We start from the raw sequence: 15684 nt of genomic DNA, 5'->3' as shown, positions 1-15684 counted from the left end.
TTCTAACTGTTGCTTCCTGACCTGCATACAGGTTTCTCAAGAGGCGGGTCAGGTGGTCTGGTATTCCCATCTCTTTCAGAATTTTCCACAGTTTCTTTTGATCCACACAATCAAAGGCTTTGGCATAGTCAATAAAGCAGAAATAGATGTTTTTCTGGCACTCTCTTGCTTTTTTGATGATCCAGCAGATGTTGGCAATTTGATCTCTGGTTCCTCTGCCTTTTCTAAAACCAGCTTGAACATCTGGAAGTTCATGCATGGTTCACATATTACTGAAGCCTGGCTTGGAGAATTTTGAGCATTACTTTTCTCCTGTAATTGACATCTAATCTTACTCCATTGTGGTCAGCAAAGATGCTTGCAATGATTTCAATTTATTTGAATTGACCAAGTCTAGATTTATGGCCTAGGATGTGATCTATCCTGGAGAAGGTTCCATGTGCACTTGAGAAAAAGGTGAAATTCATTGTTTTGGGGTGAAATGTCCTATAGATATCAATTAGGTCTAACTGGTTTATTGTATCATTTAAAATTTGTGTTTCCTTGTTAATTCTCTGTTTAGTTAATCTATCCATAGGTGTGAGTTGGGTATCAAAGTCTCCCACTGTTATTGTGTTAATATTAATTTCCCCTCTCATACTTGTTTGTATTTGTCTTACATATTACATGGTCCTCATTGGAAAAGACTCTGATGCTGGGAGGGATTGGGGGCAGGAGGAGAAGGGGATGACAGAGGATGAGATGGATGGATGGTATCACTGACTCGATGGGTGTGCGTCTGAGTGAACTCCGGGAGTTGATGATGGACAGGGAGGCCTGGCATGCTGTGATTCATGTGGTCGCAAAGAGTTGGACACGACTGAGTGACTGAACTGAACTGAACTGATTTGGGGTGCATATATATTTATAATTGTTATATCTTCTTCTTTGATTGATCTTTCGATCATTATGTAGTGTCCTTCTTTGTCTCTTTCTACAGCCTTTGTTTTAAAGTCTATTTTATCTGATATGAGTATTGCTCCTCCTGCTTTCTTTTGGGCGCTATTTGCAGGGAATATCTTTTTCCAGCCCTTCACTTTTAGTCGTATGTGTCCCTTGTTTTGAGGTGGGTTTCTTGTAGACAACATATATAGGTGTCTTGTTTTTGTATCCATTTAGCCAGTCTTTGTCTTTTGGTTGGGGCATTCAACCCATTTACATTTAAGGTAATTATTGACAAGTATGATCCCGTTGCCATTTACTTTAGTGTTTTGGCTTCAAGTTTATACACCCTTTCTGTGTTTCCTGTCTAGAGAAGATCCTTTAGTGTTTGTTGGAGAGCTGGTTTGGTGGTGCTGAATTCTCTCAGCTTTTGCTTGTTGGGTACAGTAATTTGTGCTGTAGGTTATTTCCTTTCATCACTTTAAGTGTGTCTTGCCATTCGCTTCTAGCCTGAAGAGTTTCTATTGAAAGATCAGCTGTTATCCTTATGGGAATCCCCTTGTGTGTTATTTGTTGTTTTTCCCTTGCTGCTTTTAATATTTGTTCTTTGTGGTTGATCTTTGTTAATTTGATTAATATGTGTCTTGGGGTGTTTTGCCTTGGGTTTATCCTGTTTGGGACTCTGGGTTTCTTGCACCTGGGTGACTATTTCGTTCCCCATTTTAGAGAAGTTTTCAACTATTATCTCCTCAAGTATTTTCTCATGGTCTTTTTTTTTTTTTTTGGTCTTCTTCTTCTTGGACTCCTATGATTGGAATATTGGGGCGTTTAACACTGTCCCAGAGGTCTCTGAGGTTGTCCACTTTCCTTTTAATTCTTTTTTTCTTTTTTCCTCTCTGTTTCCTTTATTTCTACCATTCTATCTTCTACCTCACTAATCCTATCTTCTGCCTCCACTGTTCTACTGTTGCTTCCCTCCAGAGTGTTTTTGAGCTCATTTATTGCATTATTCACTATATATTGACTCTTTTTTACTACTTCTAGGTCCTTGTTAAACATTTCTTGCATCTTTTCAATCCTTGTCTCCAGGCTATTTATCTGTAACTCCATTTTGTTTTCAAGATTTTGGATCATTTTCACTGCCATTATTCGAAATTCTTTATCAAGTATATTCCCTATCTCTTCCTCTTTTGTTTGGTTTGGTGGGCATTTATCTTGTTCCTTTACCTCCTGGGTATTTCTCTGCCTTTTCATCTTATTTATATTGCTGTGTTTGGGGGGGCCTTTCCGTATTCCAGCAGTTTGTGGTTCCTCTTTCTTGTGGACGTTTCTCGCTGTGGGTGGGGTTGGACATGTGGCTTGTCAAGGTTTCCTGGTTAGGGAAGTTTGTGTTGGTGTTCTGGTGGGTGGAGCTGGATTTCTTCTCTCTGGAGTGCACTGAAGTGTCCAGTAATGATTTTTAAGATGTCAGCGGATTTGGTGTGACTTTGGCAGCCTGTATATTGAAGCTCAGGGCTATGTTCCTGTGTTGCTGGAGAATTTGCGTGGTATGTCTTTCTCTGGAACTTGTTGGCCTTTGAATGGTGCTTGGTTTCAGTGTAGGTATGGAGGCATTTGATGAGCTCCTATCGATTAATGTTCCCTGGAGTCAGGAGTTCTCTGGTGTTCTCAGGATTTGGACTTAAGACTCCTGCCTCTGGTTTTCAGTCGTATTCTTACAGTAGCCTCAAGACTTCTCCATCTATACAGCACTGATGATAAAACATCTAGGTTGATGGTAAAAAGTTTCCCACAGTGAGGGACACCTGGAGAGGTACACAGAGTTACATGGAGAAGGGAAGAGGGAGGAGGGAGATAGAGGTGGCCAGGAAGAGAAGAGGGGGAATCAAAAGGGGAGAGAGCAAGCTAGCCAGCAATCACTTCCCTATGTGCTCTCCACAGTCTGGATCCCTCAGAGATGTTCACAGAGTTACACAGAGAAGAGAAGAGGGAGGAAGGAGACAGAGGTGGCCAGGAGGATAAAGGAGGAAATCAAAAGGAGAGAGACAGATCCAGCTAGTAATCAGTTCCCTAAGTGTTCTCCACAGCCCAGAACACACAAAGAGATTCACAGGGTTGGATAGAGAAGAGAAGGGGGAGGGAGGAGATACAGGAGACCTGGTGGAGAAAAAGGAGAATCCAAAGGAGGGAGAGCAATCCAGCAGTAATCTCGCTCCCAAGTAAAAATGGGTACTGAAGATTGGGTTCTTAAAGATACAAAATTCATAACAAATACCAGAAGTAAAGATTAAAAATCTAAAGTAGAGTTTAGATTCTCAAAAATACAATATTAAAGAAAAGAACAAAGTCAAAAAACAAAGTCACAAAAATTATAAAATATATATATATAATATATAAAATATATTAAATATATATATATATGAAGTTTGCTTTAAAAATAGGGTCTTTTTTTTTGCAAAGTAATAGTAGGTTATAAAAATGAAAATTAAAGGAGTAATACAGTCAGACACGACTGAGCAACTTCCCTTTCACTTTTTACTTTCATGCATTGGAGAAGGAAATGGCAACCCACTCCAGTGTTCTTGCCTGGAGAATCCCAGGGACGTGGCAGCATGGTGGGCTGCTATCTAGGGGTCACACAGAGTGAGACACAACTGAAGTGACTTAGCAGCAGCAGCAGCAACAGAGGAATTAAAAAATTTTTATTAATTTAAAAAATGATAATAGTAAAAATATATTTAGGACTTTCTCTGGTGTTGTTGTGGACAGTGTGGGGTCAGTTCATTTTCAGATAGTTCCTTGATCCAGCTTACACTTCTCAAGATCTATAGGCCCATTCCTATGTAGTTGGTGCTAACTGCAGGGTTTACTCTATTGCAACTGTCACTTCCAATGCAGTTCCCTCTGTTTATTTTAGCTTCTGTTTGCTGGCCTCTCAGTTCAGTTCAGTTGCTCAGTGTGTCTGACTCTTTGCGACCCCATGAATCGCAGCACGCCAGGCCACCCTGTCCATCACCAACTTCCGGAGTTCACTCAGACTCGCATCCATTGAGTCTGTGATGCCATCCAGCCATCTCATCCTCAGTCATTCCCTTCTCCTCCTGCCCTCAATCACTCCCAGCATCAAAGTTTTTTCCAATGAGTCAACTCTTCACATGAGGTGGCCAAAGTACTGGAGTTTCAGCTTCAGCATCATTCCTTCCAAAGAAATCCCAGGGTTGATCTCCTTTAGAATGGATTGGTTGGATCTCCTTGCAGTCCAAGGGACTCTCAAGAGTCTTCTCCAACACCACAGTTCAAAAGCATCAATTCTTCGGCACTCAGCCTTCTTCACAGTCCAACTTTCACATCCATACATGACTACTGGAAAAACCATAGCCTTAACTAGACGGACCTTAGTCGGCAAACTAATGTCTCTGCTTTTGAATATGCTGTCTAGGTTGGCCATAACTTTCCTTCCAAGGAGTAGGTGTCTTTGAATTTCATGGCTGCAGTCACCATCTGCAGTGATTTTGGAGCCCAGAAAAATAAAGTCTGACACTGTTTCCACTGTTTCTCCATCTAGTTCCCATGAAGTGATAGGACGAGATGCCATAATCTTCGTTTTCTGAATGTTGAGCTTTAAGCCAACTTTTTCACTCTCCTCTTTCACTTTCATCAAGAGACTTTTTAGTTCCTCTTCAGTTTCTGCCATAAGGGTGGTGTCATCTGCATATCTGAGGTGATTGATATTTCTCCCGGCAATCTTGATTCCAGCTTGTGTTTCTTCCAGTCCAGTGTTTCTCATGATGTACTCTGCATGGCCTCTACAGTGTCTAATTTCCATCCTGACACAAGGGGGCAGTGGTGGTCACTTTTTTGGGGCTTAGGTGTTCAGTCCTGCTATGGGGAGGGACGAACAGGGCAAGCAAATATCACTGGCATCTGTGGGAAGTGCTCCCAGTGTCTCAGCCACACTGGGTTTGCCCTCAGCTCACGGCATATGAGCTTTCCCAGTCTACACTGCTCAGGCTCTAGGTTGCTGTGCCAGGAACTGTCTGAGGCCAGTCCTGGGTTGAGTGTCCTTCCCAGGTCAAAGCTGCTCAGGTTCAGGTTCTCGGGTACTCCACAAAGGCGCAGACTTGATTGGGCCTGCATTTTGTGCCCTTCCCTGGTCCGAGCAGCTCAAGTGACCAGGTGCTTGGCAGGCTGCTACTTATCGCCTCCCTCGGCCCAGCCGCTCAGCTTTCTGGGTGTACAATAGGCGCGCCTTCTCAGGTGTGCCTGTCTCCTCTGGGGAGCTGATCTCTGGCTGCGACCCTCCCAGCAGATGTCGACTGTCCGGAATCCCAAGGAGTCTTGGTTAGCAAGGAAGCCTGCTTGCAGTTTGGTAGATGATGCCTCTTTGGGGCTGTGATTGCCCTCTTCTGGCTCTGGCTGCCCTCTCCTGCCTGTCTCCAGCGGGGAATAGGCCGGTCCACAGCCAGCTAGCTCTGCTCAGTCCTTTGTTCTGTGAGCAGGCCTGGTAGTGTTTTAGGTTAGGGCTTTTTGCCGGATAGCTATCCCACAGTCTGGTTTGCTACCTCAAGTTAGTTTCCTCAGATTGCCCTCAGGGCATTCAGGCCTGGTCCTTAACTCTAAGCAATGCAGCCCGCGCCTCCCTGCCCAGCCTCTGCTTGCTAGTGGTGGATACAAGCGACTGTGCTGCTTCTCCGCTGGGAGTTGCCTTAGGCACATAATATGTGGCTTTTAATTATTTATTTAATTTTCCTCCTGGTTATGTTGCCCACTGAGGTTCCAAGGCTCACCACAGATTTGCTGGTGAGACTGTTTCCTGGTGTTTGGAAAGTCTCTCTTTTTTAAGACTCCCTTCCTGAGATGGATCTCCGTCCGTCCCTCTTTTGTCTCTCCCGTTATCTTTTATGGTTTTTTCCCTACCTCCTTTCGAAGACAATGGGCTGCCTTTCTGTGTGCCTGATGTCCTCTCCCAGCATTTAGAAGTTGTTTTGTGGAATTTGCTCAGCGTTCAAATGTTCTTTTGATGAATTTGTGGGGAAGAAAGTGGTCTCCCCGTCTTATTCCTCCGCCATCTTAGAGAATATCTCCACTTAGGATTTTAAATTGCTCAGCTAGAATCCCATCATCTCCACTAGCTATGTTCTTAGTAATTCTTCCTAAGGCCCACTTGACTTCATACTCTAAGATACCTGACTCTAAATGAGTGACCACACCATCGTGCTTATCCAGGTCATTAAGACCTTTTTTGTACACTTCTTCTGTCTGTTTTTGTCACCCCTTTTTTCATCTCATCTGCTTCTGTTAGGTCCTTTTGATTTGTCCTTTATTGTGCCTGTCTTTGCATGAAATGTTCCCTTGGTATCTCAAATTTTCTTGAACAGATCTCTAGGCTTTCTCTTTCTATTGTTTCCCTCTATTTGCACTGATCATCTAGGAAGCCTTTCTTACCTCTCCTTGCTACTCTTGGGAATTCTGCATTCAGACGGAGAGATCTTTCCTTCTCTCCTTTGCCTTTCATGTCTATTCTTTTCTCAGGTATTTGTAAGGCCTTCTCAGAAATCATTTTGTCTTCCTTCATTTCTTTTTCTTGGGGATGGTTTTGGTCACACCTGCTGTAAAATATCATGAACTACCATCCATAGTTCTTCAGGAACTCTGTGTACCACATATAATCCCTTCAATCTATTTGTCACTTCCACTGTATAATATGAGATTTAATTTAGGTCATAGCTGAATGGCCTAGTGGTTTTTCCTACTTTCTTCAATTTAAGCCTGAATTTTGTAATAAGGACCTCATGATCTAAGCCACAGTCAGCTCACGGTCTTCCCTTTGCTGACTGTATAGAGGTTCTCCACCTTTGGCTACAAGAAATATAATCTATCTGATTTCAGTATTGACCATCTGGTAATGTCCATGTGTAGAGTCTTCTCTTGTTTTGTTGGAAGAGTGTTTTTGCTATGACTACTGTGTACTTTAGACAAAACTCAAAATAGCCTTCTCCTGCCTCATTTTGTACTCCAAGGCCAAACTTGCCTCTTACTCCAGGAATCTCTTGACTTCCTACTTTTTCATTCCAATCCCCTATGATGAAAAGGACATCTTTTTTGGTGTTAGTTCTAGAAGGTCGTGTCTGTCTTCACAGAAGCGTAAAACTATGAAAAGATTGAACATACCTCGAATAATCAACCTGACAAAAAAATTGCTGGGATATCCTCATATATTCATATAACTGACAGCCTTTAAAATAAATCTGGATCAAGTGGTACAGGAAATGCAATCACAGGAGTTCTCATACATTGTTTGTAGAAGTAAAACTGAATCCTGTCTTGAGATGTATATTTCACTGTATCTCAACAGTGGATCATTTGTCCATCTTACTACACAACCAACCCAATGTTAGTTCCAGATGGAAAATGTAGACCAAAAGCCATGTAGATACAGCAAAATCTCAGAGATAGTCCAGGCTGTTTTCAAGACCAGGGCAGTAAGTTGAATATCATAATAAAGTGAATCACCCAAATTTTTCATTTCCCACTTTGTATATAGTTAATTGACACTGTCCAACATCTGTTAAGTGTGCAATAGCTTTACAACTAAGTAAATAATACACAGAATTTCATTAACAACACTTTGTTTCTAAAATAAAGTAGTTTGAGCATCATCTCTGTCTTCACAAGTCAAAATCTTTTTGCTGGTGGAGGGTCTTGTCTCAGTCTCTATGTCTGCTGACTGATCAGGATGGTGGCTGCTGAAGGTTTGGGCGGCTAGGGCAATATCTGAAAAGAAGACAACAGTGAAGTTTGCCACATCCTTTGACTCTTCCTTTCACAGATTTCTCTGGAGGATGCAGTGCCCTTTAACAGTGTTTTTACCCACAGTAGAAGTTCTTTGAAAATTGAAGTTCATCCTCTGCAGTCTGCCACTGCTTTTTTCAACTAAGTTTATGTTATATTCTAAATCCTTTGTTGTCATTTCCATAAACTTCATAGCTTCTTCACAAAGAGCAGTTTCTGTCTCAAAAACCGCTTTCTTTGCTCATGCATAAGAATGAATCCTCCTTCATTTCAGCTTTATGATGCAGCTTTATGATGCAATTGCCGCAATTCAGCCACATCTTCAGGCTCCACTTCTAACTCTAGCTTCCTTGTTATTTCCACTTCATCTGCACTTACTTTCTCCAGTGAATTCCTGAACCCCTCCAAGTCATCTGTGAAGGGAGAAATCGACTTCTCCCATACTCACATTAATGGTGATATTTCAACCTATTCCCATGATTCACATTTTCAGCCAAATCTATAATCATGAATCCACTGTAAAGGGACTTCCCTGGTGGCCCAGTGGTGAAGAATCTACCTTCCAATGCAAGGAATAATAGCTTGATACCTGTTCAGAGACCTAAGATCCCACATGTCACCGAACAACTAAGCCCACATGTTGCAAGTGCTGCACCCAGGCAACACCACTAGAGAGTCTGTGTGCTGAGATGAAGGATCCTGCATGACACAACAAAGTCCTTGCATGCCTCAATTAAAACCAATGCTACCGAAAATATAAATTAGCAAATGTTTTTTTTAAAAACTATATCATTTTTTAAAAAATGAATTCAGTGCAGAAATTTTTCAGTTGACTTTGCCCAGATCCAACAGAGGAATCTACGCAACTATAGCCTATAATGTGCTTCCTAAATATAATGAGTTGAACATCATAATTACTCCACGATCCATGTGCTTCGGAATGGATGTTGTGTTGGCAGCCATGAAAATAACATGAATCTCATTGTACTTCTCCATCACATTCTTGGATGCTTTGTCAATCAGCAGAAATATTTAGAAAGGAATCTTTCTTTCTGAGCATTCTAAACATTGGACTTAAAATACTTGGCGCCAATGTAAACATACCTGTAAACAGGTATGCTGTCATCCAGGCTTCATTGTTTCATCCAAGGACAACAGGCAGAACAGATTCAGCCTAATTCTAAAGGGCTTTAGAACTTTCCAAGTGGTAAGGGACCATTGACTTCCAGTAATCTGCTGCATTAGTCCTTATCAAGAGAATCAGCCTGTTCTTGGAATCTTTGAAGCCAGGCATTGACTACTCCTTTCCAGGTATCAAAGTCCTGGTGGGCATCTTCTTCCAATAGATGGATATTTTGTCTACACTGGAAATCTCTGATTCAGTGGAGCCACCTTCATAGATTATCTTAGCTAAAACTTTTGGAAAACTTGCAGCAGCTTCTACATCAGGTCTAGTTACTACACTCTGCACTGTATGTTATGGAGACGGCTTCTTTATTTAAACTTCATGAACCACTCCTGCTATCTTCAAATTTTTCTTCTGCAACTTTTTCACCTCTCTTAGCCTTCATAGAAACGAAGAGTTAGGGCTGTGATCTCGATTAGGCTTTGGCTTCAGAAAATGTTGTGCTCGGTTGGACCTTCTATCCAAACCCATAAACCTTTCTTCATATCAGCAATAAGGATGTTGTGCATTCTCAGAAAGAGACTTACTTAGAGAACAAACTTCTAGTTGCTGGGTGTGGGATGGGGGAAAGGGATCGTTAGGGAGTATGGAAAGGTCATGTACACCCTGCTCTGTTGAAAATGGATAGCCATCAAGGACCTAAGTATGGCACATGGTGTGTCTCTGTGTGTGTATACTCTTTCTGTGTGTGTCCAACTCTTTCTGTCCTCATGGACTGTAGCCTGCCAGCTCCTCTGTCCATGGCATTTTCCAACCAAGAATACTGGGGTGGGTTGCTCTTTCCTTCTCCAGGGGATTTTCCCAGCCCAAGGAACAAACCCACAACTCTGCTCAATGTTATGTGACTTCCCTGTCAGGATGGGAGTGTAGGGAGAATGCATATATGTATGTATACGGATGAGTCCCTTAGCCGTTCACCTGAAACGATCCCAACACTGTTTGTAAATCAGCTATACCCAATACAAAATAAAAAGGTTTAAAAAAATAGATTGTTTTTTAGTTGGAGCAGTTGAAGCAAATTCTGGAAAAAAGATACAAAGAGGTGCAAAACCCAACTGCCACTTTTGAAGAGCCCAGAGCAAAAGCAGGATGCCTCACATGCCCCCAGTACACAACAACACTTAAGGGTTCAGCCAGTCACCTAGCCACCCCTCTGACTGGCCCCTGGACACACCCCTCCCCTCACCCCACAGAAGGAACCAGCTCGCCCCGCCCCCTGGAGGAGTGGGCACCCAAGGAAACTGTCATTTGTTCTCACTCCCCTCTGCTGCAGTAGTGGCCCCAATAAAGCCTTGCCTCAATTTCTTTTCATTAAGAAATTTGATTTATTTCTATTGTCTGGCCTCTGATTGATTTCTACTGATTAAGGAGGCCAAGAGCCTGCTGTGTATCAATTTGGGGACAAGAGACACATGGGGGCTGGGAGGAGGACAGGACTCAGGCTTGGGTGGGGCACCAATTTAGTGGGTTCAGGTGATCAATGTGTCAGGGGAAAACTCTCATGCATAGACCTGGGGGAGAGGGCCCTGGGTTTAATCTCTGGCAAGAGGCAACACAGAGACCACATAGCCCCAGTGGAGAGGCTGATGAAGAGGCAAGTGATTAGGAGAGCAGGAGAAAGACGAAAGGACAGCGTTAGAGCCCTGGCCAGGACAAGCACATAGGAGAAGATGGGCCACTCTGGACAGGCCTGGCCACCCCCAGACACAGAGTAGCCCCAGATGGGAGTGAAATCAACCCGGAGGTGATTTTAATGAGTGTCAACAATGAACATCCTTCCAAGAACATGAAACTCCACCTGATTGCTCTTGCTACTTCCTTAATATTCTGCTTGCATCCATTTCCATATCTACAAATAGGGAAGCCAGCCTCACTCAGTGACAAGACATGAAATGGAGCACTGCCCGTGCTGAAGTGTCAGCGCGACCTTCCAAGGTCAGGGCTCAGTCACCCCTGAAGCTAGCAAAAGCCGAGAGCCCCGTGATAACAGAGAGATGGATCCCACTGTCACAGACGTTGACCTCTCAATGTCATTGATAGATCACTGTCATAGATAGACCACTTCCCAAGAATTAGGAGGTCTTGTCAGTCCCAAAGAGTGATGGATCATCTCACTCTTCATCAGCGGATAGCCCTGAGATGTGAAAGTGAGATGTTCAGTGCTGGCTGGATGCTGCATACAAGTAAATTAAGAGGGGGAATAAAATGGATCACACAGGCTACCAGTGTAGAACGAGCAGCCTGAAGAGACCGCCAGGGGGCGCCCGGTGGCAGTTCTGGATCCCGGTCTCCACGGCGAACCTGAGAATTCAGGTTCTGGCCTCAGTCCTCAAACTCTTTCTAATGAGGAGTTACTTTGGCCCACAAAAGACCTAGGACTACTCTGGGGCAGAAACTACTAGAAAACATATTGCTGATGACACTGCAGTTAAGGGCTGTCTGCAGGCCCTTTCAAGAGATCCGCAGAATTCTTTGGTGGGGGGTGGTTGAGGGGTGGTGGTGGATGGCCTGGAAATCCGGAGTCTTTAAAAAAAAAAAAGCAAGGCTTCGCTCCTGCCTTAGTCGGTAAAGCCTCTGCCTGCAACGTAGGAGATTCGGCTTCGATCCCAGGGTCAGGAAGATCCCAAGGAGGAGGGCATGGCGACCCACTGAAGTACTCTCGCCTGGAGAATCCCCATGGTCAGAGGAGCCCGGCGGGCTACAGTCCTCGGGGTCGCAAGAGTTGGACACGACTGAGCAAGTAAACCACCACCGCAGGAAGACTGCAGGCGGGAATGGGGAGGAAGGTTGAGGGGCGAGAAGGACTCGGAGAGGAAAAGAAACGGGGAGGGACCGGAGGAGAAAGGAGCGAGTCAGGAGGGGGCGGCGGGGTGGAGCCATGCGAGGCTTCGGACACCGGAGAAGGAGCCGCCTGGCTCCCCTGGACAGTCCGGGCGTCACCTGAGGAGGGCGGGGAGGTGACACGGCGGCGGGGCAGTGACACGGTGGGGAAGTGGCGGGAGTGGACGGGAGGGCGGGGCGGAGAGTGGAAGGGCGGGGCGGGCTCTCATATAAATAGCTCTGGTCACCGCGCGAAGTGGGAAGATCTCCTGGAGAAGGAAATGGCAACCCACTCCAGTACTCTTGCCTGGAGAATCCCACGGACGGAGGAGCCTGGTAGTCTACAGCCCATGGGGTCGCCAAGAGTCGGACACGACTGATCGATTTCACTTTCACTTTACTTTCCACGCGAAGTCATATCAGAGCACTTTCCACGTGGTGATGGGCTGGACCACTGACTCCGAAGCGCCTCTTAGTGTGGCTGCCCTGCTTCTTCTCCTGTCTCTCCGGTTCTGCCCGGCGCGAGGCGGTGAGTTCATGGATTAACCTGCGTGGAGCGGACACGGGGCCTTAAGACCCCGAGAGGGATGAGGGTGTCCGGGCGGGTTTCAGGGAACGTCGAGCCGGGACTGCCTCCCTGCTTTTACACCTCCGCGCGTCTCTTTCCCACTGGGCTCCTGCTCCCCGCCTCCACTCCCCAGCTTGTTGCTGTCCCTCGTCCCCCGCCCCGGCCCCCCTCCCCGCCCTGGCATATAAAAGACACGATCTGGGTGGAATCACAGCATAAAGGGACGGGAAGCTGGGAGAAATGGGAGCCCGGGCAGCAAGCAAGAAATGCTGCTCCAATCCGCGGGCCGCCTCTCGGGAATTTGGAGCCACTGGAGCTAGTGCAGGACAGGTGGAGGCCGCTCCCGAGGGACCAAACCCACGGGGTTCAGGGGAAGGCTGGGTGGAGTCTGACCAGTTGCCTTGGGCGGGCCGGGGAGGCAGGGGGCGGGGAGGGAGATGGGCAAAAGGTCTAGGTGGAGTCTGTCCACTTGGGGTGGTGTGGGGGGGGGCGGTGCAGGAGGTGGGGGCAGGGAGATGGCTGGAGTCTACCTAAGAAGTCTCCTTAGAGTCCTGCTTGGTTACAACACTATTTTTTCCATATCCGTTCCCATCCCAAGAAGCTCAGGGCCTCCAACAACTTCCCATCTGTGAAGGGATCCTAAACGTGCCCTCTGTCAACTGGCACCCTATCCTCTTGCCTGAGAATTCACCCCAGCAGAAGCCTCCCAGCCTGGCCCCCAGGACATAAAGCAGGAGAGATGGGAGAAGAGCTTCCCAAAGTGTGTGACACAGGGCATGAGGGTCAGGACGGGCACCCCCACTTCTACCCTTGGGTCCCACATTCATATTCCCTGAGACTATGGAGACAGTGGCCTAGAATAGCTATTATTTAAGGCAGGAGTTGGAGAACCTTTTCTTTAAAAGACAGAGAGTAACACTGTTGGTCTCGACAGGCCATTTGGTGTCTGTGTGCATTCTACATCTCCACATTTGTGCTACAAGAGCAGGCAAAGACGACCTGAAAAAAAAAAAAAAAAAAACGAACAATGTGACTGCCCTGTAATAGTAATAGTAATAGTAACAGATGGCTCATCCCTTAGGGCCTAGTGCAAGGATGCTTAGCTGCCTGTTTCTGAACCAAAAACTTGCTCTGTCCTGCCTTGTATGTTCTGGGTGGTGTGAATGTGAAAGGAGTGTGGGTCCAGCAGATATGGGCTAATGTCCTCTGAGCCCGTCTGCTCTAGAGTGGTTTCCATGGTCCATGGAGATATAGGGGACACTGCATGAAGGCTCTGGCATGAGCAGAGAATAGTGTGTGCATGCTAAGTCACTCCAGTCATGTCCAACTCTTTATGACTGTAGCCCACGAGGGTCCTCTGTCCAAGAGATTCTCTAGGCAAGAACACGGGAGTGGGTTGCCATGCTCTCCTCCATGGGATCTTCTCACTTAGGGACAGATCCCACATCTACTCCAGCTCCGACATTGCAAGTGGATTCCTTACTGCTGAGCCACGGGGGCAGGCCCTGGAGAATAGTGGTCCTACAACAATTCTGATGTCAGGCCTAGGCCACCTGCTGCTCTCTCTTATTTGTTGCCTCTGGCCCTTCTTATGCCAAACCACAATATCACTTTAATCCTCTGATGGCTGGTCTATCTGAACTAATGATTAGGGTTGGTGAGCCCTTCATGACCAGAGGCCTCACCTCCACCAGCCCCCAGGACCATACCAGGAGCCACATTTAAATGATGTAGTATTCCCCACTGCAAATCTCATGGCCTTGCTTCAGGACATAAAGGATCTGTGTTGTGAACCTCCAAGTAAAATGTCATAGACGGCACATAGCATCTTTCTGACCACAGACAGATACCTCTGACGTCACAGATTCTGCTGAGTCATCTGCCCAAAGAGCAGGTCATCAGTCACCAATTGTCCGTGACTGCTTTTGTGCTAGGACAGCAGTTGTAACAGAAAACCATGGTCTGCAAAGCCTGAAATATGTCATATGTACAATTATAGAAATCTATGGGCCACACTGGGAATTAAATGGAGATAGGATAGGGATGACAGTCCTGCAGCCCTGGAGGATTGAAGGTTGTTACTCTGTCATTTTCTCCAGGATATGATATTCTTTACACGTACTATTGGGGGATGAAGGTCAGTGTCAGAAGTGTGAACTTGGAAATCGCTTCTATGGTAGCCCTCACCGCATGGTACTTTACTAACTGTGAAGATTTTTCATTCATATGCAAATGCAATGGATGTGAAATGAGCACTATGAGGACCAGTGAATGGGTGACACTCCTGTGGGCAGGACGTGGGACAGATGTGTATTCCTTACACAGATCTCAGGCACCACAGTAATAACAGGCGGGCCATGACGATGTTTCAGACTGCTGGACATGATGACAGTCCCACTCTAGGTCCTTATGAATGTGGGGGTGGCTTCTCTGCCAAGTGTGCACTTACCCCAGTCAATGACCGTGTGGCTTCCAAGGCCAGAAGGACTTCTGCACTTGCTGTGGTGATAAGAGGGCCCTCCTTGCTGATGCCTGGCATCTCTGTCTCTAGGAATGGATTCTGAATATAAGACCTGACTCAGTGCTGGATACTGCACAAAGGACCTGGACATTTTGTGGGATGTCTGCACTCAGCTTCCTGAACATCCAGCCTTGTGTTTGTCTGTTTTTTTATATAATTTTTCCTTTCAGTCATGTAGTTTTTAACCGGCCTCACTGCTCATCTGTTTGCCTCTAGGATCGCCCTGTGCTAGGAGCCAGCGTGGTACTCTCTGCAGTGAGGCCTGGCTACAGTGGGGCTCTCTGGTCCCCTTGGCCTCTGCATCTGCTTTGTTTCTGACATAGGGCACTCCCCCTGGCATCAGCTCTTCCGCCTTCTCCATCCTCACTCCTGCTGGAAGCGCACAGGAACACCAGTCCCACCACCGTCCCTCACCTTCAGCAAAAGTCACCCTGGAGCTGTTGGAGATGCTTCTCATCCGTTCTTTCCTCTCGGGCTCCATAGAACCTGGGGGACTGCACACTTTCCTGCCCTTTCATACCGTGTCCACCCTGGCACATTCACTTCTCTGAGCCTTTGATCCCCTCCTCTTCCACCTGCCTCGGAAGTTCTGGATTTTCTCTTTCATGCCTTGTGGGCCAGGCCTTCTCCAGGATCCCAAGACCCATCAAAGTGGTAGATCAGCAGCATCTCCCTGGCCTTGCTAAGTCCTGTGACCCCAATTGTGAATTCTCCTTTCTGCAGCTTTGGGTTCTGTGTGGGCCTTATGAGCAGAGTAGACATAATGTTATGTGGTTTCTCCGCTTGCTCAGCCTGTAAGTGGTGTTGGGGGGCAGGGGGGCCTTCCTACTCTACCAACCCAGCCCTGCAGCTTTCCTCTGCTCTCACATAAGTGGG

The 15684-nt window shown here is 46.1% G+C and overlaps 1 protein-coding gene and 1 long non-coding RNA gene across 4 annotated transcripts in view; one reads left to right on the top strand and one right to left on the bottom strand.

The window, feature by feature from the left end:
* The window catches only part of PDE10A (phosphodiesterase 10A), a 777492-nt gene that overhangs the window by 526555 nt on the left and 235253 nt on the right, over window positions 1-15684 (top strand). The window lies entirely within an intron of this gene.
* LOC108636753 lies at window positions 12198-13284 on the bottom strand. Its single transcript, XR_001918570.1, has 2 exons — window positions 13179-13284; window positions 12198-12266 (listed from the first exon to the last, which is right to left on the bottom strand). It is a non-coding gene; the product is annotated as an uncharacterized LOC108636753 (long non-coding RNA).

Source organism: Capra hircus, chromosome 9, assembly GCF_001704415.2.
Source record: "Capra hircus breed San Clemente chromosome 9, ASM170441v1, whole genome shotgun sequence".
Taxonomy (NCBI): domain Eukaryota; kingdom Metazoa; phylum Chordata; class Mammalia; order Artiodactyla; family Bovidae; genus Capra; species Capra hircus.
This window is presented reverse-complemented; position numbering and strand designations above follow the sequence as displayed.